The sequence below is a fragment of the Eucyclogobius newberryi genome, unplaced genomic scaffold (genome assembly GCF_026437365.1).
Source record: "Eucyclogobius newberryi isolate DKJ021-1_F unplaced genomic scaffold, fEucNew1.0.hap1 SCAF_141, whole genome shotgun sequence".
NCBI lineage: Eukaryota > Metazoa > Chordata > Actinopteri > Gobiiformes > Gobiidae > Eucyclogobius > Eucyclogobius newberryi.
The window spans coordinates 197,501-225,012 of NW_027315770.1; positions in this window are offsets into that span (position 1 = coordinate 197,501).

Consider the following 27,512-nt stretch of genomic DNA (forward strand, 5'->3'; position numbering starts at 1 on the left):
GTGTAGTCAGATTCCTGGTGTAGTCTCCTGGTGTGGTCAGACTCCTGGTGTAGTCAGACTTCTGGTGTAGTCAGACTTCTGGTGTAGTCAGACTTCTGGTGTAGTCACACTCCTGGTGTAGTCTCCTGGTGTAGTAAGACTCCTGGTGTAGTCTCCTGGTGTAGTCAGACTCCTTGTGTAGTCAAACTTCTGGTGTAGTCAGACTTCCGGTGTAGTCAGACTTCCGGTGTAGTCAGACTCCTGGTGTAGTCAGACTCCTGGTTTAGTCAGACTCCTGGTGTAGTCAGACTACTGGTGTAGTCAGACTTCGGTGTGTCAGACTTCTGGTGTAGTCAGACTCCTGGTGTAGTCAGACTCCTGGTGTAGTCAGACTACTGGTGTAGTCAGACTCCTGGTGTAGTCTCCTGGTGTAGTCAGACTCCTGGTGTAGTCTCCCGGTGTAGTCAGACTCCTGGTGTAGTCAGACTCCTGGTGTAGTCAGACTCCTGGTGTAGTCAGACTCCTGGTGTAGCCTCCTGGTGTAGTCAGACTCCTGGTGTAGTCAGACTCCTGGTGTAGTCAGACTCCTGGTGTAGTCAGACTTCTGGTGTAGTCAGACTTCTGGTGTAGTCAAACTTCTGTTGTAGTCAGACTCCTGGTGTAGTCAGACTCCTGGTGTAGTCAGACTTCTGGTGTAGTCAGATTCCTGGTGTAGTCTCCTGGTGTGGTCAGACTCCTGGTGTAGTCAGACTTCTGGTGTAGTCAGACTTCTGGTGTAGTCAGACTTCTGGTGTAGTCACACTCCTGGTGTAGTAAGACTCCTGGTGTAGTCAGACTCCTTGTGTAGTCAAACTTCTGGTGTAGTCAGACTTCCGGTGTAGTCAGACTTCCGGTGTAGTCAGACTCCCGGTGTAGTCAGACTCCTGGTGTAGTCAGACTCCTGGTGTAGTCAAACTTCTGGTGTAGTCAGACCCCTGGTGTAGTCAAACTTCTGGTCTAGTCAGACTTCCGGTGTAGTCAGACTTCCGGTGTAGTCAGACTCCTGGTGTAGTTAAACTTCTGGTCTAGTCAGACTCCTGGTCTAGTCAGACTTCTGGTGTAGTCAGACTCCTGGTGTAATCTCCTGGTGTAGTCAGACTTCTGGTGTAAGCAGACTTCTGGTGTAGTCAGACTCCTGGTGTAGTCAGACTTCTGGTGTAGTCAGACTCCTGGTGTAGTCAGACTCCTGGTGTAGTCAGACTTCTGGTGTAGTCAAACTTCTGGTGTAGTCAGACTTCTGGTGTAGTCAGACTCCTGGTGTAGTCAGACTCCTGGTGTAGTCTCCTGGTGTAGTCAGACTCCTGGTGTAGTCTCCCGGTGTAGTCAGACTCCTGGTGTAGTCAGACTCCTGGTGTAGTCAGACTACTGGTGTAGTCAGACTTCGGTGTGTCAGACTTCTGGTGTAGTCAGACTCCTGGTGTAGTCAGACTCCTGGTGTAGTCAGACTACTGGTGTAGTCAGACTCCTGGTGTAGTCTCCCGGTGTAGTCAGACTCCTGGTGTAGTCAGACTCCTGGTGTGGTCAGACTCCTGGTGTAGTCAGACTCCTGGTGTAGTCAGACTCCTGGTGTAGTCAGATTCCTGGTGTAGTCTCCTGGTGTGGTCAGACTCCTGGTGTAGTCAGACTTCTGGTGTAGTCAGACTTCTGGTGTAGTCAGACTTCTGGTGTAGTCACACTCCTGGTGTAGTCTCCTGGTGTAGTAAGACTCCTGGTGTAGTCTCCTGGTGTAGTCAGACTCCTTGTGTAGTCAAACTTCTGGTGTAGTCAGACTTCCGGTGTAGTCAGACTTCCGGTGTAGTCAGACTCCTGGTGTAGTCAGACTCCTGGTTTAGTCAGACTCCTGGTGTAGTCAGACTACTGGTGTAGTCAGACTTCGGTGTGTCAGACTTATGGTGTAGTCAGACTCCTGGTGTAGTCAGACTCCTGGTGTAGTCAGACTACTGGTGTAGTCAGACTCCTGGTGTAGTCTCCTGGTGTAGTCAGACTCCTGGTGTAGTCTCCCGGTGTAGTCAGACTCCTGGTGTAGTCAGACTCCTGGTGTAGTCAGACTCCTGGTGTAGTCAGACTCCTGGTGTAGCCTCCTGGTGTAGTCAGACTCCTGGTGTAGTCAGACTCCTGGTGTAGACAGACTCCTGGTGTAGTCAGACTCCTGGTGTAGTCAGACTTCTGGTGTAGTCAGACTTCTGGTGTAGTCAAACTTCTGTTGTAGTCAGACTCCTGGTGTAGTCAGACTCCTGGTGTAGTCAGACTTCTGGTGTAGTCAGATTCCTGGTGTAGTCTCCTGGTGTGGTCAGACTCCTGGTGTAGTCAGACTTCTGGTGTAGTCAGACTTCTGGTGTAGTCAGACTTCTGGTGTAGTCACACTCCTGGTGTAGTAAGACTCCTGGTGTAGTCAGACTCCTTGTGTAGTCAAACTTCTGGTGTAGTCAGACTTCCGGTGTAGTCAGACTTCCGGTGTAGTCAGACTCCCGGTGTAGTCAGACTCCTGGTGTAGTCAGACTCCTGGTGTAGTCAAACTTCTGGTGTAGTCAGACCCCTGGTGTAGTCAAACTTCTGGTCTAGTCAGACTTCCGGTGTAGTCAGACTTCCGGTGTGGTCAGACTCCTGGTGTAGTTAAACTTCTGGTCTAGTCAGACTCCTGGTCTAGTCAGACTTCTGGTGTAGTCAGACTCCTGGTGTAATCTCCTGGTGTAGTCAGACTTCTGGTGTAAGCAGACTTCTGGTGTAGTCAGACTCCTGGTGTAGTCAGACTTCTGGTGTAGTCAGACTCCTGGTGTAGTCAGACTCCTGGTGTAGTCAGACTTCTGGTGTAGTCAAACTTCTGGTGTAGTCAGACTTCTGGTGTAGTCAGACTCCTTGTGTAATCTCCTGGTGTAGTCAGACTCCTGGTGTAGTCAGACTTCTGGTGTAGTCAGACTCCTGGTGTAGTCAGACTCCTGGTGTAGTCAGACTCCTGGTGTAGTCAGACTCCTGGTGTAGTCAGACTTCTGGTGTAGTCAGACTCCTGGTGTAATCTCCTGGTGTAGTCAGACTTCTGGTGTAAGCAGACTTCTGGTGTAGTCAGACTCCTGGTGTAGTCAGACTTCTGGTGTAGTCAGACTCCTGGTGTAGTCAGACTCCTGGTGTAGTCAGACTTCTGGTGTAGTCAAACTTCTGGTGTAGTCAGACTTCTGGTGTAGTCAGACTCCTGGTGTAGTCAGACTCCTGGTGTAGTCTCCTGGTGTAGTCAGACTCCTGGTGTAGTCTCCCGGTGTAGTCAGACTCCTGGTGTAGTCAGACTCCTGGTGTAGTCAGACTACTGGTGTAGTCAGACTTCGGTGTGTCAGACTTCTGGTGTAGTCAGACTCCTGGTGTAGTCAGACTCCTGGTGTAGTCAGACTACTGGTGTAGTCAGACTCCTGGTGTAGTCTCCCGGTGTAGTCAGACTCCTGGTGTAGTCAGACTCCTGGTGTGGTCAGACTCCTGGTGCAGTCAGACTCCTGGTGTAGTCAGACTCCTGGTGTAGTCAGATTCCTGGTGTAGTCTCCTGGTGTGGTCAGACTCCTGGTGTAGTCAGACTTCTGGTGTAGTCAGACTTCTGGTGTAGTCAGACTTCTGGTGTAGTCACACTCCTGGTGTAGTCTCCTGGTGTAGTAAGACTCCTGGTGTAGTCTCCTGGTGTAGTCAGACTCCTTGTGTAGTCAAACTTCTGGTGTAGTCAGACTTCCGGTGTAGTCAGACTTCCGGTGTAGTCAGACTCCTGGTGTAGTCAGACTCCTGGTTTAGTCAGACTCCTGGTGTAGTCAGACTACTGGTGTAGTCAGACTTCGGTGTGTCAGACTTATGGTGTAGTCAGACTCCTGGTGTAGTCAGACTCCTGGTGTAGTCAGACTACTGGTGTAGTCAGACTCCTGGTGTAGTCTCCTGGTGTAGTCAGACTCCTGGTGTAGTCTCCCGGTGTAGTCAGACTCCTGGTGTAGTCAGACTCCTGGTGTAGTCAGACTCCTGGTGTAGTCAGACTCCTGGTGTAGCCTCCTGGTGTAGTCAGACTCCTGGTGTAGTCAGACTCCTGGTGTAGACAGACTCCTGGTGTAGTCAGACTCCTGGTGTAGTCAGACTTCTGGTGTAGTCAGACTTCTGGTGTAGTCAAACTTCTGTTGTAGTCAGACTCCTGGTGTAGTCAGACTCCTGGTGTAGTCAGACTTCTGGTGTAGTCAGATTCCTGGTGTAGTCTCCTGGTGTGGTCAGACTCCTGGTGTAGTCAGACTTCTGGTGTAGTCAGACTTCTGGTGTAGTCAGACTTCTGGTGTAGTCACACTCCTGGTGTAGTAAGACTCCTGGTGTAGTCAGACTCCTTGTGTAGTCAAACTTCTGGTGTAGTCAGACTTCCGGTGTAGTCAGACTTCCGGTGTAGTCAGACTCCCGGTGTAGTCAGACTCCTGGTGTAGTCAGACTCCTGGTGTAGTCAAACTTCTGGTGTAGTCAGACCCCTGGTGTAGTCAAACTTCTGGTCTAGTCAGACTTCCGGTGTAGTCAGACTTCCGGTGTGGTCAGACTCCTGGTGTAGTTAAACTTCTGGTCTAGTCAGACTCCTGGTCTAGTCAGACTTCTGGTGTAGTCAGACTCCTGGTGTAATCTCCTGGTGTAGTCAGACTTCTGGTGTAAGCAGACTTCTGGTGTAGTCAGACTCCTGGTGTAGTCAGACTTCTGGTGTAGTCAGACTCCTGGTGTAGTCAGACTCCTGGTGTAGTCAGACTTCTGGTGTAGTCAAACTTCTGGTGTAGTCAGACTTCTGGTGTAGTCAGACTCCTTGTGTAATCTCCTGGTGTAGTCAGACTCCTGGTGTAGTCAGACTTCTGGTGTAGTCAGACTCCTGGTGTAGTCAGACTCCTGGTGTAGTCAGACTCCTGGTGTAGTCAGACTCCTGGTGTAGTCAGACTTCTGGTGTAGTCAGACTCCCGGTGTAGTCAGACTCCCGGTGTAGTCAGACTCCTAGTAAAGTCAGACTCCTGTTGTAGTCTGACTACTGGTGTAGTATGACTTCTGCTGTAGTCAGACTTCTGGTGTAGTCAGACTTCTGGTGTAGTCAGACTCCTGGTGTAGTCTCCTGTTGTAGTCAAACTCCTGGTGTAGTCTCCTGGTGTAGTCAGACTTCTGGCGTAGTCAGACTCCTGATGTAGTCAGACTTCTGGTGTAGTCAGACTTCTGGTGTAGTCAGACTCCTGGTGTAGTCAGACTTCTGCTGTAGTCAGACTTCTGGTGTAGTCAGACTTCTGGTGTAGTCAGACTCCTGGTGTAGTCTCCTGTTGTAGTCAAACTCCTGGTGTAGTCTCCTGGTGTAGTCAGACTTCTGGCGTAGTCAGACTTCTGGTGTAGTCAGACTCCTGGTGTATTCAGACTTCTGGTGTAGTCAGAATTCTGGTGTAGTCTGACTTCTGGTGTAGTCAAACTCCTGGTGTAGTCTCCTGGTGTAGTCAAACTCCTGGTGCATTCTCCTGATGTAGTCAGACTCCTGGTGTAGTCAGACTTCTGGTGTAGTCACACTCCTGGTGTAGTCAGACTCCTGGTGTAGTCAGACTTCTGGTGTAGTCAAACTTCTGGTGTAGTAAGACTTCTGGTGTTGTCAGACTTCCGGTGTAGTCAGACTTCCGGTTTAGTCAGACTTCCGGTGTAGTCAGACTCCTGGTGTAGTCAGACTTCTGGTGTAGTCAAACTTCTGGTGTAGTCAGACTTCTGGTGTAGTCAGACTTCTGGTGTAGTAAGACTTCTGGTGTAGTCAGACTTCTGGTGTAGTCAGACTTCCGGTGTAGTCAGACTTCCGGTGTAGTCAGACTTCTGGTGTATTTAGACTTCCGGTGTAGTCAGACTTCTCGTGTAGTCAGACTCCTGGTTTAGTCAGACTCCTGGTGTAGTCTCCTGGTTTAGTCAGACTCCTGGTGTAGTCAGACTCCTGGTGTAGTTTCCTGGTGTAGTCAGAGTCCTGGTGTAGTCAGACTTCTGGTGTAGTCAGACTTCTGGTGCAGTCAGACTCCTGGTGTTGTCAGACTCCTGGTGTAGTCTCCTGGTGTAGTCAGACTCCTGGTGTAGTCAGACTCCTGGTGTAGTCAGACTTCTAGTATAGTCAGACTTCTGGCGTAGTCAGACTCCTGATGTAGTCAGACTTCTGGTGTAGTCAGACTTCTGGTGTAGTCAGACTCCTGGTGTAGTCAGACTTCTGCTGTAGTCAGACTTCTGGTGTAGTCAGACTTCTGGTGTAGTCAGACTCCTGGTGTAGTCTCCTGTTGTAGTCAAACTCCTGGTGTAGTCTCCTGGTGTAGTCAGACTTCTGGCGTAGTCAGACTTCTGGTGTAGTCAGACTCCTGGTGTATTCAGACTTCTGGTGTAGTCAGAATTCTGGTGTAGTCTGACTTCTGGTGTAGTCAAACTCCTGGTGTAGTCTCCTGGTGTAGTCAAACTCCTGGTGCATTCTCCTGATGTAGTCAGACTCCTGGTGTAGTCAGACTTCTGGTGTAGTCACACTCCTGGTGTAGTCAGACTCCTGGTGTAGTCAGACTTCTGGTGTAGTCAAACTTCTGGTGTAGTAAGACTTCTGGTGTTGTCAGACTTCCGGTGTAGTCAGACTTCCGGTTTAGTCAGACTTCCGGTGTAGTCAGACTCCTGGTGTAGTCAGACTCCTGGTGTAGTCAGACTTCTGGTGTAGTCAAACTTCTGGTGTAGTCAGACTTCTGGTGTAGTCAGACTTCTGGTGTAGTAAGACTTCTGGTGTAGTCAGACTTCTGGTGTAGTCAGACTTCCGGTGTAGTCAGACTTCCGGTGTAGTCAGACTTCTGGTGTATTTAGACTTCCGGTGTAGTCAGACTTCTCGTGTAGTCAGACTCCTGGTTTAGTCAGACTCCTGGTGTAGTCTCCTGGTTTAGTCAGACTCCTGGTGTAGTCAGACTCCTGGTGTAGTTTCCTGGTGTAGTCAGAGTCCTGGTGTAGTCAGACTTCTGGTGTAGTCAGACTTCTGGTGCAGTCAGACTCCTGGTGTTGTCAGACTCCTGGTGTAGTCTCCTGGTGTAGTCAGACTCCTGGTGTAGTCAGACTCCTGGTGTAGTCAGACTTCTAGTATAGTCAGACTTCTGGTGTAGTCAGACTCCTGGTGTAGTCAGACTCCTGGTGTAGTCAGACTTCTGGTGTAGTCAGACTCCTGGTGTAGTCTCCTGGTGTATTCAGACTCCTGGTGTAGTCAGACTTCTGGTGTAGTCAGACTTCTGGTGTAGTCAGACTTCTGGTGTAATCAGACTCCTGGACCATAAGTGTAGTCAGACTTATGGTGTAGTAAGACTTCTGGTGGTCAGACTCCTGGTGTAGTCCGACTCCTGGTGTAGTCAGACTTCTGGTGTAGTCAGACTCCTGGTGTAGTCAGACTTCTGGTGTAGTCACACTCCTGGTGTAGTCAGACTCCTGGTGTAGTCAGACTTCTGGTGTAGTCAAACTTCTGGTGTAGTAAGACTTCCGGTGTAGTCAGACTTCCGGTGTAGTCAGACTTCCGGTGTAGTCAGACTCCTGGTGTAGTCAGACTCCTGGTGTAGTCAGACTCCTGGTGTAGTCAGACTTCTGGTGTGGTCAAACTTCTGGTGTAGTCAGACTTCTGGTGTAGTCAGACTCCTTGTGTAGTCAGACTCCCGGTGTAGTCAGACTCCCGGTGTAGTCAGACTCCTGGTAAAGTCAGACTCCTGGTGTAGTCTGACTACTGGTGTAGTAGTCAGACTTCTGGTGTAGTAAGACTTCTGGTGTCCAGAAGTCTGACTACACTACTGGTGTAGTCAGACTTCTGGTGTAGTCTCCTGGTGTAGTCAGACTCCTGGTGTAGTCTCCTGGTGTAGTCAGACTCCTGGTGTTGTCAGACTCCTGGTGTAGTCTCCTGGTGTAGTCAGACTCCTGGTGTAGTCAGACTCCTGGTGTAGTCAGACTCCTGGTGTAGTCACACTCCTGGTGTAGTCAGACTCCTGGTGTAGTCAGACTCCTGGTGTAGTCTCCTGGTGTAGTCAGACTCCTGGTGTAGTCTCCTGGTGTAGTCAGACTCCTGGTGTAGTCAGACTTCTGGTGTAGTCAGACTTCTGGTGTAGTCAGACTCCTGGTGTAGTCAGACTCCTGGTGTAGTCAGACTCCTGGTGTAGTCTCCTGGTGTATTTAGACTCCTGGTGTAGTCAGACTTCTGGTGTAGTCAGACTTCTGGTGTAGTCAGACTTCTGGTGTAATCAGACTCCTGGACAATAAGTGTAGTCAGACTTATGGTGTAGTAAGACTTCTGGTGTAGTCAGACTTCTGGTGTAGTCAGACTTCTGGTGTTTTCAGACTTCTGTTGTAGTCAGACTTCTGGTGTAGTCAGACTTCTGGTGTAGTCAGACTCCTGGACAATAAGTGTAGTCAGACTTATGGTGTAGTCAGACTTCTGGTGTAGTCAGACTCCTGGTGTAGTCCGACTCCTGGTGTAGTCAGACTTCTGGTGTAGTAAGACTCCTGGTGTAGTCTCCTGGTGTAGTGAGACTCCTGGTGTAGTCTCCTGGTGTAGTCAGACTCCTGGTGTAGTCAGACTTCGGGTGTAGTCAGACTGCTGGTGTAGTCAGACTCCTGGTGTAGTCAGACTCCTGGTGTAGTCAGACTTCTGGTGTGGTCAGACTTCTGGTGTAGTCGAACTTCTGGTGTAGTTAGACTTCTGGTGTAGTCAGACTCCTGGTGTAGTCAGACTCCTGGTGTAGTCAGACTTCTGGTGTAGTCAGACTCCTGGTGTAGTCATACTCCTGGTGTAGTCTCCTGGTGTAGTCAGACTTCTGGCGTAGTCAGACTTCTGGTGTAGTCAGACTCTTGGTGTATTCAGACTTCTGGTGTAGTCAGAATTCTGGTGTAGTCAGAATTCTGGTGTAGTCAGACTTCTGGTGTAGTCAGACTCCTGGTGTAGTCTCCTGGTGTAGTCAAACTCCTGGTGTAGTCAGACTTCTGGTGTAGTCACACTCCTGGTGTAGTCAGACTCCTGGTGTAGTCAGACTTCTGGTGTAGTCAAACTTCTGGTGTAGTAAGACTTCTAGTGTTGTCAGACTTCCGGTGTAGTCAAACTTCCGGTTTAGTCAGACTCCTGGTGTAGTCAGACTCCTGGTGTAGTCAGACTCCTGGTGTAGTCTCCTGGTGTAGTCAGACTCCTGGTGTAGTCGGACTCCTGGTGTAGTCAGACTCCTGGTGTAGTTTCCTGGTGTAGTCAGACTCCTGGTGTAGTCAGACTCCTGGTGTAGTCAGACTCCTGGTGTAGTCAAACTTCTGGTGTAGTCAGACTCCTGGTGTAGTCAGCCTTCTGGTGTAGTCAGACTTCTGGTGTAGTCAGACTTCTGGTGTAGTCAGACTCCTGGTGTAGTCAGACTCCTGGTGTAGTCAGACTTCTGGTGTCGTCAGACTCCTGTTTTAGTCTTCTGGTGTAGTCAGACGTCTGGTGTAGTCAGACGTCTGGTGTAGTCAGACTCCTGGACCATAAGTATAGTCAGACTTCTGGTGTAGTCAGACTCCTGGTGTAGTCAGACTTCTGGTGGCGTCAGACTTCTGGTGTAGTCAGATTCCTGGTGTGGTCAGACTTCTGGTGTTGTCAGACTTCCGGTGTAGTCAGACTTCCGGTGTAGTCAGACTTATGGTGTAGTCAGACTTCTGGTGTAGTCAGACTCCTGGTGTAGTCAGACTTATGGTGTAGTCAGACTCCTGGTTTAGTCAGACTCCTGGTGTAGTCAGACTCCTGGTGTAGTCAGACTCCTGGTGTAATCAGACTCACGTTGTAGTCATACTCCCGGTATAGTCAGACTCCTGGTAAAGTCAGACTCCTGGTGTTGTCTGACTACTGGTGTAGTCAGACTTCTGGTGTAGTCAGATTCCTGGTGTAGTCTCCTGGTGTAGTCAGACTCCTGGTGTAGTCTCCTGGTGTAGTCAGACTCCTGGTGTAGTCTCCCGGTGTAGTCAGACTCCTGGTGTAGTCAGACTCCTGGTGTAGTCAGACTACTGGGGTAGTCAGACTTCGGTGTGTCAGACTTCTGGTGTAGTCAGACTCCTGGTGTAGTCAGACTCCTGGTGTAGTCAGACTACTGGTGTAGTCAGACTCCTGGTGTAGTCTCCCGGTGTAGTCAGACTCCTGGTGTAGTCAGACTCCTGGTGTGGTCAGACTCCTGGTGTAGTCAGACTCCTGGTGTAGTCAGACTCCTGGTGTAGTCAGACTCCTGGTGTAGTCTCCTGTTGTAGTCAGACTCCTGGTGTAGTCAGACTCCTGGTGTAGTCAGACTTCTGGTGTAGTCAGATTCCTGGTGTAGTCTCCTGGTGTGGTCAGACTCCTGGTGTAGTCAGACTTCTGGTGTAGTCAGACTTCTGGTGTAGTCAGACTTCTGGTGTAGTCACACTCCTGGTGTAGTCTCCTGGTGTAGTAAGACTCCTGGTGTAGTCTCCTGGTGTAGTCAGACTCCTTGTGTAGTCAAACTTCTGGTGTAGTCAGACTTCCGGTGTAGTCAGACTTCCGGTGTAGTCAGACTCCTGGTGTAGTCAGACTCCTGGTTTAGTCAGACTCCTGGTGTAGTCAGACTACTGGTGTAGTCAGACTTCGGTGAGTCAGACTTCTGGTGTAGTCAGACTCCTGGTGTAGTCAGACTCCTGGTGTAGTCAGACTACTGGTGTAGTCAGACTCCTGGTGTAGTCTCCTGGTGTAGTCAGACTCCTGGTGTAGTCTCCCGGTGTAGTCAGACTCCTGGTGTAGTCAGACTCCTGGTGTAGTCAGACTCCTGGTGTAGTCAGACTCCTGGTGTAGCCTCCTGGTGTAGTCAGACTCCTGGTGTAGTCAGACTCCTGGTGTAGTCAGACTTCTGGTGTAGTCAGACTTCTGGTGTAGTCAAACTTCTGTTGTAGTCAGACTCCTGGTGTAGTCAGACTCCTGGTGTAGTCAGACTTCTGGTGTAGTCAGATTCCTGGTGTAGTCTCCTGGTGTGGTCAGACTCCTGGTGTAGTCAGACTCCTGGTGTAGTCAGACTTCTGGTGTAGTCAGACTTCTGGTGTAGTCAGACTTCTGGTGTAATCACACTCCTGGTGTAGTAAGACTCCTGGTGTAGTCAGACTCCTTGTGTAGTCAAACTTCTGGTGTAGTCAGACTTCCGGTGTAGTCAGACTTCCGGTGTAGTCAGACTCCCGGTGTAGTCAGACTCCTGGTGTAGTCAGACTCCTGGTGTAGTCAAACTTCTGGTGTAGTCAGACCCCTGGTGTAGTCAAACTTCTGGTCTAGTCAGACTTCCGGTGTAGTCAGACTTCCGGTGTAGTCAGACTCCTGGTGTAGTTAAACTTCTGGTCTAGTCAGACTCCTGGTCTAGTCAGACTTCTGGTGTAGTCAGACTCCTGGTGTAATCTCCTGGTGTAGTCAGACTTCTGGTGTAAGCAGACTTCTGGTGTAGTCAGACTCCTGGTGTAGTCAGACTTCTGGTGTAGTCAGACTCCTGGTGTAGTCAGACTTCTGGTGTAGTCAGACTCCTGGTGTAGTCAGACTCCTGGTGTAGTCTCCTGGTGTAGTCAGACTCCTGGTGTAGTCTCCCGGTGTAGTCAGACTCCTGGTGTAGTCAGACTCCTGGTGTAGTCAGACTCCTGGTGTAGTCAGACTACTGGTGTAGTCAGACTTCGGTGTGTCAGACTTCTGGTGTAGTCAGACTCCTGGTGTAGTCAGACTCCTGGTGTAGTCAGACTACTGGTGTAGTCAGACTCCTGGTGTAGTCTCCTGGTGTAGTCAGACTCCTGGTGTAGTCTCCCGGTGTAGTCAGACTCCTGGTGTAGTCAGACTCCTGGTGTAGTCAGACTCCTGGTGTAGTCAGACTACTGGTGTAGTCAGACTTCGGTGTGTCAGACTTCTGGTGTAGTCAGACTCCTGGTGTAGTCAGACTCCTGGTGTAGTCAGACTACTGGTGTAGTCAGACTCCTGGTGTAGTCTCCCGGTGTAGTCAGACTCCTGGTGTAGTCAGACTCCTGGTGTGGTCAGACTCCTGGTGTAGTCAGACTCCTGGTGTAGTCAGACTCCTGGTGTAGTCAGACTTCTGGTGTAGTCAGATTCCTGGTGTAGTCTCCTGGTGTGGTCAGACTCCTGGTGTAGTCAGACTTCTGGTGTAGTCAGACTTCTGGTGTAGTCAGACTTCTGGTGTAGTCACACTCCTGGTGTAGTAAGACTCCTGGTGTAGTCAGACTCCTTGTGTAGTCAAACTTCTGGTGTAGTCAGACTCCCGTTGTAGTCATACTCCCGGTATAGTCAGACTCCTGGTAAAGTCAGACTCCTGGTGTTGTCTGACTACTGGTGTAGTCAGACTTCTGGTGTAGTCAGATTCCTGGTGTAGTCTCCTGGTGTAGTCAGACTCCTGGTGTAGTCTCCTGGTGTAGTCAGACTCCTGGTGTAGTCTCCCGGTGTAGTCAGACTCCTGGTGTAGTCAGACTCCTGGTGTAGTCAGACTACTGGGGTAGTCAGACTTCGGTGTGTCAGACTTCTGGTGTAGTCAGACTCCTGGTGTAGTCAGACTCCTGGTGTAGTCAGACTACTGGTGTAGTCAGACTCCTGGTGTAGTCTCCCGGTGTAGTCAGACTCCTGGTGTAGTCAGACTCCTGGTGTGGTCAGACTCCTGGTGTAGTCAGACTCCTGGTGTAGTCAGACTCCTGGTGTAGTCAGACTCCTGGTGTAGTCTCCTGTTGTAGTCAGACTCCTGGTGTAGTCAGACTCCTGGTGTAGTCAGACTTCTGGTGTAGTCAGATTCCTGGTGTAGTCTCCTGGTGTGGTCAGACTCCTGGTGTAGTCAGACTTCTGGTGTAGTCAGACTTCTGGTGTAGTCAGACTTCTGGTGTAGTCACACTCCTGGTGTAGTCTCCTGGTGTAGTAAGACTCCTGGTGTAGTCAGACTTCTGGTGTAGTCAGACTTCTGGTGTAGTCAGACTTCTGGTGTAGTCACACTCCTGGTGTAGTCTCCTGGTGTAGTAAGACTTCTGGTGTAGTCAAACTTCTGGTGTAGTCAAACTTCTGGTGTAGTCAGACTTCCGGTGTAGTCAGACTTCCGGTGTAGTCAGACTCCTGGTGTAGTCAGACTCCTGGTTTAGTCAGACTCCTGGTGTAGTCAGACTACTGGTGTAGTCAGACTACTGGTGTAGTCAGACTTCGGTGTGTCAGACTTCTGGTGTAGTCAGACTCCTGGTGTAGTCAGACTCCTGGTGTAGTCAGACTACTGGTGTAGTCAGACTCCTGGTGTAGTCTCCTGGTGTAGTCAGACTCCTGGTGTAGTCTCCCGGTGTAGTCAGACCCCTGGTGTAGTCAGACTCCTGGTGTAGTCAGACTCCTGGTGTAGTCAGATTCCTGGTGTAGCCTCCTGGTGTAGTCAGACTCCTGGTGTAGTCAGACTCCTGGTGTAGTCAGACTTCTGGTGTAGTCAGACTTCTGGTGTAGTCAAACTTCTGTTGTAGTCAGACTCCTGGTGTAGTCAGACTCCTGGTGTAGTCAGACTTCTGGTGTAGTCAGATTCCTGGTGTAGTCTCCTGGTGTGGTCAGACTCCTGGTGTAGTCAGACTTCTGGTGTAGTCAGACTTCTGGTGTAGTCAGACTTCTGGTGTAATCACACTCCTGGTGTAGTAAGACTCCTGGTGTAGTCAGACTCCTTGTGTAGTCAAACTTCTGGTGTAGTCAGACTTCCGGTGTAGTCAGACTTCCGGTGTAGTCAGACTCCCGGTGTAGTCAGACTCCTGGTGTAGTCAGACTCCTGGTGTAGTCAAACTTCTGGTGTAGTCAGACCCCTGGTGTAGTCAAACTTCTGGTCTAGTCAGACTTCCGGTGTAGTCAGACTTCCGGTGTAGTCAGACTCCTGGTGTAGTTAAACTTCTGGTCTAGTCAGACTCCTGGTCTAGTCAGACTTCTGGTGTAGTCAGACTCCTGGTGTAATCTCCTGGTGTAGTCAGACTTCTGGTGTAAGCAGACTTCTGGTGTAGTCAGACTCCTGGTGTAGTCAGACTTCTGGTGTAGTCAGACTCCTGGTGTAGTCAGACTTCTGGTGTAGTCAAACTTCTGGTGTAGTCAGACTTCTGGTGTAGTCAGACTCCTGGTGTAGTCAGACTCCTGGTGTAGTCTCCTGGTGTAGTCAGACTCCTGGTGTAGTCTCCCGGTGTAGTCAGACTCCTGGTGTAGTCAGACTCCTGGTGTAGTCAGACTCCTGGTGTAGTCAGACTACTGGTGTAGTCAGACTTCGGTGTGTCAGACTTCTGGTGTAGTCAGACTCCTGGTGTAGTCAGACTCCTGGTGTAGTCAGACTACTGGTGTAGTCAGACTCCTGGTGTAGTCTCCCGGTGTAGTCAGACTCCTGGTGTAGTCAGACTCCTGGTGTAGTCAGACTCCTGGTGTAGTCAGACTACTGGTGTAGTCAGACTCCTGGTGTAGTCTCCTGGTGTAGTCAGACTCCTGGTGTAGTCTCCCGGTGTAGTCAGACTCCTGGTGTAGTCAGACTCCTGGTGTAGTCAGACTCCTGGTGTAGTCAGACTCCTGGTGTAGCCTCCTGGTGTAGTCAGACTCCTGGTGTAGTCAGACTCCTGGTGTAGTCAGACTTCTGGTGTAGTCAGACTTCTGGTGTAGTCAAACTTCTGTTGTAGTCAGACTCCTGGTGTAGTCAGACTCCTGGTGTAGTCAGACTTCTGGTGTAGTCAGATTCCTGGTGTAGTCTCCTGGTGTGGTCAGACTCCTGGTGTAGTCAGACTTCTGGTGTAGTCAGACTTCTGGTGTAGTCAGACTTCTGGTGTAATCACACTCCTGGTGTAGTAAGACTCCTGGTGTAGTCAGACTCCTTGTGTAGTCAAACTTCTGGTGTAGTCAGACTTCCGGTGTAGTCAGACTTCCGGTGTAGTCAGACTCCCGGTGTAGTCAGACTCCTGGTGTAGTCAGACTCCTGGTGTAGTCAAACTTCTGGTGTAGTCAGACCCCTGGTGTAGTCAAACTTCTGGTCTAGTCAGACTTCCGGTGTAGTCAGACTTCCGGTGTAGTCAGACTCCTGGTGTAGTTAAACTTCTGGTCTAGTCAGACTCCTGGTCTAGTCAGACTTCTGGTGTAGTCAGACTCCTGGTGTAATCTCCTGGTGTAGTCAGACTTCTGGTGTAAGCAGACTTCTGGTGTAGTCAGACTCCTGGTGTAGTCAGACTTCTGGTGTAGTCAGACTCCTGGTGTAGTCAGACTTCTGGTGTAGTCAAACTTCTGGTGTAGTCAGACTTCTGGTGTAGTCAGACTCCTGGTGTAGTCAGACTCCTGGTGTAGTCTCCTGGTGTAGTCAGACTCCTGGTGTAGTCTCCCGGTGTAGTCAGACTCCTGGTGTAGTCAGACTCCTGGTGTAGTCAGACTCCTGGTGTAGTCAGACTACTGGTGTAGTCAGACTTCGGTGTGTCAGACTTCTGGTGTAGTCAGACTCCTGGTGTAGTCAGACTCCTGGTGTAGTCAGACTACTGGTGTAGTCAGACTCCTGGTGTAGTCTCCCGGTGTAGTCAGACTCCTGGTGTAGTCAGACTCCTGGTGTGGTCAGACTCCTGGTGTAGTCAGACTCCTGGTGTAGTCAGACTCCTGGTGTAGTCAGACTTCTGGTGTAGTCAGATTCCTGGTGTAGTCTCCTGGTGTGGTCAGACTCCTGGTGTAGTCAGACTTCTGGTGTAGTCAGACTTCTGGTGTAGTCAGACTTCTGGTGTAGTCACACTCCTGGTGTAGTAAGACTCCTGGTGTAGTCAGACTCCTTGTGTAGTCAAACTTCTGGTGTAGTCAGACTTCCGGTGTAGTCAGACTTCCGGTGTAGTCAGACTCCCGGTGTAGTCAGACTCCTGGTGTAGTCAGACTCCTGGTGTAGTCAAACTTCTGGTGTAGTCAGACCCCTGGTGTAGTCAAACTTCTGGTCTAGTCAGACTTCCGGTGTAGTCAGACTTCCGGTGTAGTCAGACTCCTGGTGTAGTTAAACTTCTGGTCTAGTCAGACTCCTGGTCTAGTCAGACTTCTGGTGTAGTCAGACTCCTGGTGTAATCTCCTGGTGTAGTCAGACTTCTGGTGTAAGCAGACTTCTGGTGTAGTCAGACTCCTGGTGTAGTCAGACTTCTGGTGTAGTCAGACTCCTGGTGTAGTCAGACTCCTGGTGTAGTCAGACTTCTGGTGTAGTCAAACTTCTGGTGTAGTCAGACTTCTGGTGTAGTCAGACTCCTGGTGTAGTCAGACTCCTGGTGTAGTCTCCTGGTGTAGTCAGACTCCTGGTGTAGTCTCCCGGTGTAGTCAGACTCCTGGTGTAGTCAGACTCCTGGTGTAGTCAGACTCCTGGTGTAGTCAGACTACTGGTGTAGTCAGACTTCGGTGTGTCAGACTTCTGGTGTAGTCAGACTCCTGGTGTAGTCAGACTCCTGGTGTAGTCAGACTACTGGTGTAGTCAGACTCCTGGTGTAGTCTCCCGGTGTAGTCAGACTCCTGGTGTAGTCAGACTCCTGGTGTGGTCAGACTCCTGGTGTAGTCAGACTCCTGGTGTAGTCAGACTCCTGGTGTAGTCAGATTCCTGGTGTAGTCTCCTGGTGTGGTCAGACTCCTGGTGTAGTCAGACTTCTGGTGTAGTCAGACTTCTGGTGTAGTCAGACTTCTGGTGTAGTCACACTCCTGGTGTAGTCTCCTGGTGTAGTAAGACTCCTGGTGTAGTCTCCTGGTGTAGTCAGACTCCTTGTGTAGTCAAACTTCTGGTGTGGTCAGACTTCCGGTGTAGTCAGACTTCCGGTGTAGTCAGACTCCTGGTGTAGTCAGACTCCTGGTTTAGTCAGACTCCTGGTGTAGTCAGACTACTGGTGTAGTCAGACTTCGGTGTGTCAGACTTCTGGTGTAGTCAGACTCCTGGTGTAGTCAGACTCCTGGTGTAGTCAGACTACTGGTGTAGTCAGACTCCTGGTGTAGTCTCCTGGTGTAGTCAGACTCCTGGTGTAGTCTCCCGGTGTAGTCAGACTCCTGGTGTAGTCAGACTCCTGGTGTAGTCAGACTCCTGGTGTAGTCAGACTCCTGGTGTAGCCTCCTGGTGTAGTCAGACTCCTGGTGTAGACAGACTCCTGGTGTAGTCAGACTCCTGGTGTAGTCAGACTTCTGGTGTAGTCAGACTTCTGGTGTAGTCAAACTTCTGTTGTAGTCAGACTCCTGGTGTAGTCAGACTCCTGGTGTAGTCAGACTTCTGGTGTAGTCAGATTCCTGGTGTAGTCTCCTGGTGTGGTCAGACTCCTGGTGTAGTCAGACTTCTGGTGTAGTCAGACTTCTGGTGTAGTCAGACTTCTGGTGTAGTCACACTCCTGGTGTAGTAAGACTCCTGGTGTAGTCAGACTCCTTGTGTAGTCAAACTTCTGGTGTAGTCAGACTTCCGGTGTAGTCAGACTTCCGGTGTAGTCAGACTCCCGGTGTAGTCAGACTCCTGGTGTAGTCAGACTCCTGGTGTAGTCAAACTTCTGGTGTAGTCAGACCCCTGGTGTAGTCAAACTTCTGGTCTAGTCAGACTTCCGGTGTAGTCAGACTTCCGGTGTGGTCAGACTCCTGGTGTAGTTAAACTTCTGGTCTAGTCAGACTCCTGGTCTAGTCAGACTCCTGGTCTAGTCAGACTTCTGGTGTAGTCAGACTCCTGGTGTAATCTCCTGGTGTAGTCAGACTTCTGGTGTAAGCAGACTTCTGGTGTAGTCAGACTCCTGGTGTAGTCAGACTTCTGGTGTAGTCAGACTCCTGGTGTAGTCAGACTCCTGGTGTAGTCAGACTTCTGGTGTAGTCAAACTTCTGGTGTAGTCAGACTTCTGGTGTAGTCAGACTCCTTGTGTAATCTCCTGGTGTAGTCAGACTCCTGGTGTAGTCAGACTTCTGGTGTAGTCAGACTCCTGGTGTAGTCAGACTCCTGGTGTAGTCAGACTCCTGGTGTAGTCAGACTCCTGGTGTAGTCAGACTTCTGGTGTAGTCAGACTCCCGGTGTAGTCAGACTCCCGGTGTAGTCAGACTCCTAGTAAAGTCAGACTCCTGTTGTAGTCTGACTACTGGTGTAGTATGACTTCTGCTGTAGTCAGACTTCTGGTGTAGTCAGACTTCTGGTGTAGTCAGACTCCTGGTGTAGTCTCCTGTTGTAGTCAAACTCCTGGTGTAGTCTCCTGGTGTAGTCAGACTTCTGGCGTAGTCAGACTCCTGATGTAGTCAGACTTCTGCTGTAGTCAGACTTCTGGTGTAGTCAGACTTCTGGTGTAGTCAGACTCCTGGTGTAGTCTCCTGTTGTAGTCAAACTCCTGGTGTAGTCTCCTGTTGTAGTCAGACTTCTGGCGTAGTCAGACTTCTGGTGTAGTCAGACTCCTGGTGTATTCAGACTTCTGGTGTAGTCAGAATTCTGGTGTAGTCTGACTTCTGGTGTAGTCAAACTCCTGGTGTAGTCTCCTGGTGTAGTCAAACTCCTGGTGCATTCTCCTGATGTAGTCAGACTCCTGGTGTAGTCAGACTTCTGGTGTAGTCACACTCCTGGTGTAGTCAGACTCCTGGTGTAGTCAGACTTCTGGTGTAGTCAAACTTCTGGTGTAGTAAGACTTCTGGTGTTGTCAGACTTCCGGTGTAGTCAGACTTCCGGTTTAGTCAGACTTCCGGTGTAGTCAGACTTCTGGTGTAGTCAGACTTCTGGTGTAGTCAAACTTCTGGTGTAGTCAGACTTCTGGTGTAGTCAGACTTCTGGTGTAGTAAGACTTCTGGTGTAGTCAGACTTCTGGTGTAGTCAGACTTCCGGTGTAGTCAGACTTCCGGTGTAGTCAGACTTCTGGTGTATTTAGACTTCCGGTGTAGTCAGACTTCTCGTGTAGTCAGACTCCTGGTTTAGTCAGACTCCTGGTGTAGTCTCCTGGTTTAGTCAGACTCCTGGTGTAGTCAGACTCCTGGTGTAGTTTCCTGGTGTAGTCAGAGTCCTGGTGTAGTCAGACTTCTGGTGTAGTCAGACTTCTGGTGCAGTCAGACTCCTGGTGTTGTCAGACTCCTGGTGTAGTCTCCTGGTGTAGTCAGACTCCTGGTGTAGTCAGACTCCTGGTGTAGTCAGACTTCTAGTATAGTCAGACTTCTGGCGTAGTCAGACTCCTGATGTAGTCAGACTTCTGGTGTAGTCAGACTTCTGGTGTAGTCAGACTCCTGGTGTAGTCAGACTTCTGCTGTAGTCAGACTTCTGGTGTAGTCAGACTTCTGGTGTAGTCAGACTCCTGGTGTAGTCTCCTGTTGTAGTCAAACTCCTGGTGTAGTCTCCTGGTGTAGTCAGACTTCTGGCGTAGTCAGACTTCTGGTGTAGTCAGACTCCTGGTGTATTCAGACTTCTGGTGTAGTCAGAATTCTGGTGTAGTCTGACTTCTGGTGTAGTCAAACTCCTGGTGTAGTCTCCTGGTGTAGTCAAACTCCTGGTGCATTCTCCTGATGTAGTCAGACTCCTGGTGTAGTCAGACTTCTGGTGTAGTCACACTCCTGGTGTAGTCAGACTCCTGGTGTAGTCAGACTTCTGGTGTAGTCAAACTTCTGGTGTAGTAAGACTTCTGGTGTTGTCAGACTTCCGGTGTAGTCAGACTTCCGGTTTAGTCAGACTTCCGGTGTAGTCAGACTCCTGGTGTAGTCAGACTCCTGGTGTAGTCAGACTTCTGGTGTAGTCAAACTTCTGGTGTAGTCAGACTTCTGGTGTAGTCAGACTTCTGGTGTAGTAAGACTTCTGGTGTAGTCAGACTTCTGGTGTAGTCAGACTTCCGGTGTAGTCAGACTTCCGGTGTAGTCAGACTTCTGGTGTATTTAGACTTCCGGTGTAGTCAGACTTCTCGTGTAGTCAGACTCCTGGTTTAGTCAGACTCCTGGTGTAGTCTCCTGGTTTAGTCAGACTCCTGGTGTAGTCAGACTCCTGGTGTAGTTTCCTGGTGTAGTCAGAGTCCTGGTGTAGTCAGACTTCTGGTGTAGTCAGACTTCTGGTGCAGTCAGACTCCTGGTGTTGTCAGACTCCTGGTGTAGTCTCCTGGTGTAGTCAGACTCCTGGTGTAGTCAGACTCCTGGTGTAGTCAGACTTCTAGTATAGTCAGACTTCTGGTGTAGTCAGACTCCTGGTGTAGTCAGACTCCTGGTGTAGTCAGACTTCTGGTGTAGTCAGACTCCTGGTGTAGTCTCCTGGTGTATTCAGACTCCTGGTGTAGTCAGACTTCTGGTGTAGTCAGACTTCTGGTGTAGTCAGACTTCTGGTGTAATCAGACTCCTGGACCATAAGTGTAGTCAGACTTATGGTGTAGTAAGACTTCTGGTGGTCAGACTCCTGGTGTAGTCCGACTCCTGGTGTAGTCAGACTTCTGGTGTAGTCAGACTCCTGGTGTAGTCAGACTTCTGGTGTAGTCACACTCCTGGTGTAGTCAGACTCCTGGTGTAGTCAGACTTCTGGTGTAGTCAAACTTCTGGTGTAGTAAGACTTCCGGTGTAGTCAGACTTCCGGTGTAGTCAGACTTCCGGTGTAGTCAGACTCCTGGTGTAGTCAGACTCCTGGTGTAGTCAGACTTCTGGTGTGGTCAAACTTCTGGTGTAGTCAGACTTCTGGTGTAGTCAGACTCCTTGTGTAGTCAGACTTCTGGTGTAGTCAGACTCCCGGTGTAGTCAGACTCCCGGTGTAGTCAGACTCCTGGTAAAGTCAGACTCCTGGTGTAGTCTGACTACTGGTGTAGTAGTCAGACTTCTGGTGTAGTAAGACTTCTGGTGTCCAGAAGTCTGACTACACTACTGGTGTAGTCAGACTTCTGGTGTAGTCTCCTGGTGTAGTCAGACTCCTGGTGTAGTCTCCTGGTGTAGTCAGACTCCTGGTGTTGTCAGACTCCTGGTGTAGTCTCCTGGTGTAGTCAGACTCCTGGTGTAGTCAGACTCCTGGTGTAGTCAGACTCCTGGTGTAGTCACACTCCTGGTGTAGTCAGACTCCTGGTGTAGTCAGACTCCTGGTGTAGTCTCCTGGTGTAGTCAGACTCCTGGTGTAGTCTCCTGGTGTAGTCAGACTCCTGGTGTAGTCAGACTTCTGGTATAGTCAGACTTCTGGTGTAGTCAGACTTCTGGTGTAGTCAGACTCCTGGTGTAGTCAGACTCCTGGTGTAGTCAGACTCCTGGTGTAGTCTCCTGGTGTATTTAGACTCCTGGTGTAGTCAGACTTCTGGTGTAGTCAGACTTCTGGTGTAGTCAGACTTCTGGTGTAATCAGACTCCTGGACAATAAGTGTAGTCAGACTTATGGTGTAGTAAGACTTCTGGTGTAGTCAGACTTCTGGTGTAGTCAGACTTCTGGTGTTTTCAGACTTCTGTTGTAGTCAGACTTCTGGTGTAGTCAGACTTCTGGTGTAGTCAGACTCCTGGACAATAAGTGTAGTCAGACTTATGGTGTAGTCAGACTTCTGGTGTAGTCAGACTCCTGGTGTAGTCCGACTCCTGGTGTAGTCAGACTTCTGGTGTAGTAAGACTCCTGGTGTAGTCTCCTGGTGTAGTGAGACTCCTGGTGTAGTCTCCTGGTGTAGTCAGACTCCTGGTGTAGTCAGACTTCGGGTGTAGTCAGACTGCTGGTGTAGTCAGACTCCTGGTGTAGTCAGACTCCTGGTGTAGTCAGACTTCTGGTGTGGTCAGACTTCTGGTGTAGTCGAACTTCTGGTGTAGTTAGACTTCTGGTGTAGTCAGACTCCTGGTGTAGTCAGACTCCTGGTGTAGTCAGACTTCTGGTGTAGTCAGACTCCTGGTGTAGTCATACTCCTGGTGTAGTCTCCTGGTGTAGTCAGACTTCTGGCGTAGTCAGACTTCTGGTGTAGTCAGACTCTTGGTGTATTCAGACTTCTGGTGTAGTCAGAATTCTGGTGTAGTCAGAATTCTGGTGTAGTCAGACTTCTGGTGTAGTCAGACTCCTGGTGTAGTCTCCTGGTGTAGTCAAACTCCTGGTGTAGTCAGACTTCTGGTGTAGTCACACTCCTGGTGTAGTCAGACTCCTGGTGTAGTCAGACTTCTGGTGTAGTCAAACTTCTGGTGTAGTAAAACTTCTAGTGTTGTCAGACTTCCGGTGTAGTCAAACTTCCGGTTTAGTCAGACTCCTGGTGTAGTCAGACTCCTGGTGTAGTCAGACTCCTGGTGTAGTCGGACTCCTGGTGTAGTCAGACTCCTGGTGTAGTTTCCTGGTGTAGTCAGACTCCTGGTGTAGTCAGACTCCTGGTGTAGTCAGACTCCTGGTGTAGTCAAACTTCTGGTGTAGTCAGACTCCTGGTGTAGTCAGCCTTCTGGTGTAGTCAGACTTCGGGTGTAGTCAGACTTCTGGTGTAGTCAGACTCCTGGTGTAGTCAGACTCCTGGTGTAGTCAGACTTCTGGTGTCGTCAGACTCCTGTTTTAGTCTTCTGGTGTAGTCAGACGTCTGGTGTAGTCAGACTTCTGGTGTAGTCAGACTCCTGGACCATAAGTATAGTCAGACTTCTGGTGTAGTCAGACTCCTGGTGTAGTCAGACTTCTGGTGGCGTCAGACTTCTGGTGTAGTCAGATTCCTGGTGTGGTCAGACTTCTGGTGTTGTCAGACTTCCGGTGTAGTCAGACTTCCGGTGTAGTCAGACTTATGGTGTAGTCAGACTTCTGGTGTAGTCAGACTCCTGGTGTAGTCAGACTTATGGTGTAGTCAGACTCCTGGTTTAGTCAGACTCCTGGTGTAGTCAGACTCCTGGTGTAGTCAGACTCCTGGTGTAATCAGACTCCCGTTGTAGTCATACTCCCGGTATAGTCAGACTCCTGGTAAAGTCAGACTCCTGGTGTTGTCTGACTACTGGTGTAGTCAGACTTCTGGTGTAGTCAGATTCCTGGTGTAGTCTCCTGGTGTAGTCAGACTCCTGGTGTAGTCTCCTGGTGTAGTCAGACTCCTGGTGTAGTCTCCCGGTGTAGTCAGACTCCTGGTGTAGTCAGACTCCTGGTGTAGTCAGACTACTGGGGTAGTCAGACTTCGGTGTGTCAGACTCCTGGTGTAGTCAGACTCCTGGTGTAGTCAGACTACTGGTGTAGTCAGACTCCTGGTGTAGTCTCCCGGTGTAGTCAGACTCCTGGTGTAGTCAGACTCCTGGTGTGGTCAGACTCCTGGTGTAGTCAGACTCCTGGTGTAGTCAGACTCCTGGTGTAGTCAGACTCCTGGTGTAGTCTCCTGTTGTAGTCAGACTCCTGGTGTAGTCAGACTCCTGGTGTAGTCAGACTTCTGGTGTAGTCAGATTCCTGGTGTAGTCTCCTGGTGTGGTCAGACTCCTGGTGTAGTCAGACTTCTGGTGTAGTCAGACTTCTGGTGTAGTCAGACTTCTGGTGTAATCACACTCCTGGTGTAGTAAGACTCCTGGTGTAGTCAGACTCCTTGTGTAGTCAAACTTCTGGTGTAGTCAGACTTCCGGTGTAGTCAGACTTCCGGTGTAGTCAGACTCCCGGTGTAGTCAGACTCCTGGTGTAGTCAGACTCCTGGTGTAGTCAAACTTCTGGTGTAGTCAGACCCCTGGTGTAGTCAAACTTCTGGTCTAGTCAGACTTCCGGTGTAGTCAGACTTCCGGTGTAGTCAGACTCCTGGTGTAGTTAAACTTCTGGTCTAGTCAGACTCCTGGTCTAGTCAGACTTCTGGTGTAGTCAGACTCCTGGTGTAATCTCCTGGTGTAGTCAGACTTCTGGTGTAAGCAGACTTCTGGTGTAGTCAGACTCCTGGTGTAGTCAGACTTCTGGTGTAGTCAGACTCCTGGTGTAGTCAGACTCCTGGTGTAGTCAGACTTCTGGTGTAGTCAAACTTCTGGTGTAGTCAGACTTCTGGTGTAGTCAGACTCCTGGTGTAGTCAGACTCCTGGTGTAGTCTCCTGGTGTAGTCAGACTCCTGGTGTAGTCTCCCGGTGTAGTCAGACTCCTGGTGTAGTCAGACTCCTGGTGTAGTCAGACTCCTGGTGTAGTCAGACTACTGGTGTAGTCAGACTTCGGTGTGTCAGACTTCTGGTGTAGTCAGACTCCTGGTGTAGTCAGACTCCTGGTGTAGTCAGACTACTGGTGTAGTCAGACTCCTGGTGTAGTCTCCCGGTGTAGTCAGACTCCTGGTGTAGTCAGACTCCTGGTGTGGTCAGACTCCTGGTGTAGTCAGACTCCTGGTGTAGTCAGACTCCTGGTGTAGTCAGATTCCTGGTGTAGTCTCCTGGTGTGGTCAGACTCCTGGTGTAGTCAGACTTCTGGTGTAGTCAGACTTCTGGTGTAGTCAGACTTCTGGTGTAGTCACACTCCTGGTGTAGTCTCCTGGTGTAGTAAGACTCCTGGTGTAGTCTCCTGGTGTAGTCAGACTCCTTGTGTAGTCAAACTTCTGGTGTAGTCAGACTTCCGGTGTAGTCAGACTTCCGGTGTAGTCAGACTCCTGGTGTAGTCAGACTCCTGGTTTAGTCAGACTCCTGGTGTAGTCAGACTACTGGTGTAGTCAGACTTCGGTGTGTCAGACTTCTGGTGTAGTCAGACTCCTGGTGTAGTCAGACTCCTGGTGTAGTCAGACTACTGGTGTAGTCAGACTCCTGGTGTAGTCTCCTGGTGTAGTCAGACTCCTGGTGTAGTCTCCCGGTGTAGTCAGACTCCTGGTGTAGTCAGACTCCTGGTGTAGTCAGACTCCTGGTGTAGTCAGACTCCTGGTGTAGCCTCCTGGTGTAGTCAGACTCCTGGTGTAGTCAGACTCCTGGTGTAGTCAGACTCCTGGTGTAGTCAGACTCCTGGTGTAGTCAGACTTCTGGTGTAGTCAGACTTCTGGTGTAGTCAAACTTCTGTTGTAGTCAGACTCCTGGTGTAGTCAGACTCCTGGTGTAGTCAGACTTCTGGTGTAGTCAGATTCCTGGTGTAGTCTCCTGGTGTGGTCAGACTCCTGGTGTAGTCAGACTTCTGGTGTAGTCAGACTTCTGGTGTAGTCAGACTTCTGGTGTAGTCACACTCCTGGTGTAGTAAGACTCCTGGTGTAGTCAGACTCCTTGTGTAGTCAAACTTCTGGTGTAGTCAGACTTCCGGTGTAGTCAGACTTCCGGTGTAGTCAGACTCCCGGTGTAGTCAGACTCCTGGTGTAGTCAGACTCCTGGTGTAGTCAAACTTCTGGTGTAGTCAGACCCCTGGTGTAGTCAAACTTCTGGTCTAGTCAGACTTCCGGTGTAGTCAGACTTCCGGTGTGGTCAGACTCCTGGTGTAGTTAAACTTCTGGTCTAGTCAGACTCCTGGTCTAGTCAGACTTCTGGTGTAGTCAGACTCCTGGTGTAATCTCCTGGTGTAGTCAGACTTCTGGTGTAAGCAGACTTCTGGTGTAGTCAGACTCCTGGTGTAGTCAGACTTCTGGTGTAGTCAGACTCCTGGTGTAGTCAGACTCCTGGTGTAGTCAGACTTCTGGTGTAGTCAAACTTCTGGTGTAGTCAGACTTCTGGTGTAGTCAGACTCCTTGTGTAATCTCCTGGTGTAGTCAGACTCCTGGTGTAGTCAGACTTCTGGTGTAGTCAGACTCCTGGTGTAGTCAGACTCCTGGTGTAGTCAGACTCCTGGTGTAGTCAGACTCCTGGTGTAGTCAGACTTCTGGTGTAGTCAGACTCCCGGTGTAGTCAGACTCCCGGTGTAGTCAGACTCCTAGTAAAGTCAGACTCCTGTTGTAGTCTGACTACTGGTGTAGTATGACTTCTGCTGTAGTCAGACTTCTGGTGTAGTCAGACTTCTGGTGTAGTCAGACTCCTGGTGTAGTCTCCTGTTGTAGTCAAACTCCTGGTGTAGTCTCCTGGTGTAGTCAGACTTCTGGCGTAGTCAGACTCCTGATGTAGTCAGACTTCTGGTGTAGTCAGACTTCTGGTGTAGTCAGACTCCTGGTGTAGTCAGACTTCTGCTGTAGTCAGACTTCTGGTGTAGTCAGACTTCTGGTGTAGTCAGACTCCTGGTGTAGTCTCCTGTTGTAGTCAAACTCCTGGTGTAGTCTCCTGGTGTAGTCAGACTTCTGGCGTAGTCAGACTTCTGGTGTAGTCAGACTCCTGGTGTATTCAGACTTCTGGTGTAGTCAGAATTCTGGTGTAGTCTGACTTCTGGTGTAGTCAAACTCCTGGTGTAGTCTCCTGGTGTAGTCAAACTCCTGGTGCATTCTCCTGATGTAGTCAGACTCCTGGTGTAGTCAGACTTCTGGTGTAGTCACACTCCTGGTGTAGTCAGACTCCTGGTGTAGTCAGACTTCTGGTGTAGTCAAACTTCTGGTGTAGTAAGACTTCTGGTGTTGTCAGACTTCCGGTGTAGTCAGACTTCCGGTTTAGTCAGACTTCCGGTGTAGTCAGACTCCTGGTGTAGTCAGACTCCTGGTGTAGTCAGACTTCTGGTGTAGTCAAACTTCTGGTGTAGTCAGACTTCTGGTGTAGTCAGACTCCTGGTGTAGTCAAACTTCTGGTGTAGTCAGACCCCTGGTGTAGTCAAACTTCTGGTCTAGTCAGACTTCCGGTGTAGTCAGACTTCCGGTGTAGTCAGACTCCTGGTGTAGTTAAACTTCTGGTCTAGTCAGACTCCTGGTCTAGTCAGACTTCTGGTGTAGTCAGACTCCTGGTGTAATCTCCTGGTGTAGTCAGACTTCTGGTGTAAGCAGACTTCTGGTGTAGTCAGACTCCTGGTGTAGTCAGACTCCTGGTGTAGTCAGACTTCTGGTGTAGTCAAACTTCTGGTGTAGTCAGACTTCTGGTGTAGTCAGACTCCTGGTGTAGTCAGACTCCTGGTGTAGTCTCCTGGTGTAGTCAGACTCCTGGTGTAGTCTCCCGGTGTAGTCAGACTCCTGGTGTAGTCAGACTCCTGGTGTAGTCAGACTCCTGGTGTAGTCAGACTACTGGTGTAGTCAGACTTCGGTGTGTCAGACTTCTGGTGTAGTCAGACTCCTGGTGTAGTCAGACTCCTGGTGTAGTCAGACTACTGGTGTAGTCAGACTCCTGGTGTAGTCTCCCGGTGTAGTCAGACTCCTGGTGTAGTCAGACTCCTGGTGTGGTCAGACTCCTGGTGTAGTCAGACTCCTGGTGTAGTCAGACTCCTGGTGTAGTCAGATTCCTGGTGTAGTCTCCTGGTGTGGTCAGACTCCTGGTGTAGTCAGACTTCTGGTGTAGTCAGACTTCTGGTGTAGTCAGACTTCTGGTGTAGTCACACTCCTGGTGTAGTCTCCTGGTGTAGTAAGACTCCTGGTGTAGTCTCCTGGTGTAGTCAGACTCCTTGTGTAGTCAAACTTCTGGTGTAGTCAGACTTCCGGTGTAGTCAGACTTCCGGTGTAGTCAGACTCCTGGTGTAGTCAGACTCCTGGTTTAGTCAGACTCCTGGTGTAGTCAGACTACTGGTGTAGTCAGACTTCGGTGTGTCAGACTCCTGGTGTAGTCAGACTCCTGGTGTAGTCAGACTACTGGTGTAGTCAGACTCCTGGTGTAGTCTCCTGGTGTAGTCAGACTCCTGGTGTAGTCTCCCGGTGTAGTCAGAC